Here is a 2,550-nt window from a genome sequence, read left to right as displayed (position 1 = left end):
AAATACAAGGAATTATTTCTATTCTTTTAAATTTGCTGAGGTTAGACTTGTGACCTAAGATGTGATCAAATAAAAGGATGTTCCATGGGCTGATGAGGAGACTGTGTGTTCAGTTTTGTTAGGATGAAATGTTCTGTAGATGTCTGTTGAATCTAATTGTTGAATGATTATGTTTAAGTCTATAATTTCTTTGCTTAGCTTCTTATTGGAGGACCTATCCAACACTGCCAAAGGAGTGGTAAAATCTCCAACTGTTATGGTGCTGGAGGAAATCGAGTTGCCCATATTGGTTAGAGTCTCTCTTATAAATTGAGGTCATTTTCATTGGGTGCATATATGTTAATGATTGAAATATCATCATGTTGTGTGTTACCCTTAACAAATATAAAGTGACCATTCTTATCTTTCCTTATTTTTGTTGGTTTAAAGCCTATTGTATCTGTCAGTAAAATTGCAACACCTGCTTTTTTCTAATGCCATTTGCCTGAAATATAGACGACCATCCCTTCACCCTGACTCTATATTTATCTTTTAAGGTAAGATGATATTCTGGTATACAACAGATGTCTGGCCTGAATTTTTGTGTCCAGTCAGCCATCCTGTGCCTCGTTAAGAGGATAATTTAAGCCATTCACATTAATTAAGAAAATTGGTAAGCCTGGTATTTACTTGGGGTATTGAGTTTTTCAAAAGTCCAGTGGACATTTTTAAGTCTTTTGACATTGTGGAAGTTGGAGTTTGATCAAAAGTTTCTGAGTGGGTTTATTTTGGTGGTAGAAGATTGTGCTGGTAATTATGGAGGATAGTTCTGAGAATACCTTGGGGAGCCGGTTTAGTGATGGCAAATTTCTTCAACATGGGAATGTCATTAGAGTATTTAATTTCTCCATCATAAATGAAACTCAGTTTAGCTGGATACAGGATCCTGGGTTGAAACTTATTTTATTTTAGAAAATTAAGGGTGATGACCACCCTCTGCTAGCTTGAAAGGTTTCAGCCAAGAGATCTGCAGTCATTCTAATATTCTTCCCCTTGTGAAATTTTCTCCTTTATATTAACTTCAGCAAAGTTAATTATAATGTGTCTGGGAGATGTTTTATTTGGGTTGAGTCATGCTAGGGTTCTGAAACTGTCTGCTATCTGAATTTCAGAATCTCATGCCATGTTTGGGAAATTTTCCTCGATTATTTCTTGCAGTAGATCATCTGTGCCTTTTGAAGCAACCTTGTTGCTTTCAGGAATTCCTATAAGGTGAATATTAGTTTTCTTTGAATTACCCAGGGCTCTCTGTGAGAGTGATTTGTTTTTGATCTCCACTTCTCTGCCTCTTTGAGCATTTGGTAGCATTCAAAAGCTTTTTCCTCAATGTCAGAGAGCCTTACTCCTTCCTGCTCCATCTGTTACTAAAGGAATTCCACTGTATTTCTCAGATCTTTGAGGGCTCCAAATTCTTGCCTCAATGTGTCAAAATCTTTGGTGATTTTGTCTTTGAATTTATTGAATTCTCGAGACAACTTTTGAATTACTCCTTGACATTCTAATTCCATCTTTGTGTCCATTCTGTTGATCTTATTTGCCATTTAAATTCTGAACATGATTTCTGGCATCTCAGCCATGTGTTTATGAATTTGATTATCTGGTATGTCTGTTTTGTCATTTCTTGGGGAAGTTGATCTACTCTGATTATTCATGTTGCCAGTGTTTTTCCGCTGATTCTTCCCCATGATTGTTTTTCACCATTTGGCTAGATGGGCAGGTAAGGTGAAATTAGATTGAGGCCTCCTGTAGATGTGGTTAAACATCCCTTTGCCAAGGATCTTGGAATGGTGACTGTAGTTTTTCCCCTACAGCTTTGCAAAGGACCCCTACAGTATTATAATCTGAGGCTTTGGGGACCTACTTGGTGTAGTGGGGGTACATGGCTCTGTCTTGTATTCAACTTGTCTTTTTCTGATCCTAGTGAATCAGTGATTCTGGGTTGAAATCTCAGCTGTGGAGAAAGGCAAGCAACTAAGATACCCTGACTCCACAGGCAACAACTTGGAGTGGAAAATCAACCTTTCTCATTGCCACACAACCAGGGTACAACCCAAGAGGGTCCCTGGGTGATTTGCTGAGGTTAGGAGTTCCAAACCAATTGACCCTGTCAGGACCAACTCTCAAGTGTGAGAGTTCAAAAGGTCTCTAGCAACTAGATAGCAGATGACTACTGGCTGCTGAAATGTGGCTCACTCTGGTGCTCTGTGGAGTCAGAAAGGCCCACCAAGTAGCAGAGTTGGACCAGGGGGCTGGTATCTCTTTCTCCACCTTGTACCTCTTTCATGCCCAGTCACTGGTAACCCTATGGGGCTGAGGCCCTACTCCCTCCAATAAGCAGATGTGCCAGGGCTTTGTATCTGCCAGAGTCAAAGGAAAGTCGATGCCCCCTTGGCCCGGCCACCACCTTTTGCCACCTGCCGGCTGGGGAAGGTGAGGCCTGCCTGCCTCAGGTACTCAATGGCAACTACAGAGTGTTCCACCTAAGCTCAGTCTGAACCTGAGGAAAACAAG

Source organism: Nycticebus coucang, chromosome 3 (genome assembly GCF_027406575.1).
Source record: "Nycticebus coucang isolate mNycCou1 chromosome 3, mNycCou1.pri, whole genome shotgun sequence".
NCBI classification, from domain to species: Eukaryota; Metazoa; Chordata; class Mammalia; order Primates; family Lorisidae; genus Nycticebus; species Nycticebus coucang.
This window is presented reverse-complemented; position numbering follows the sequence as displayed.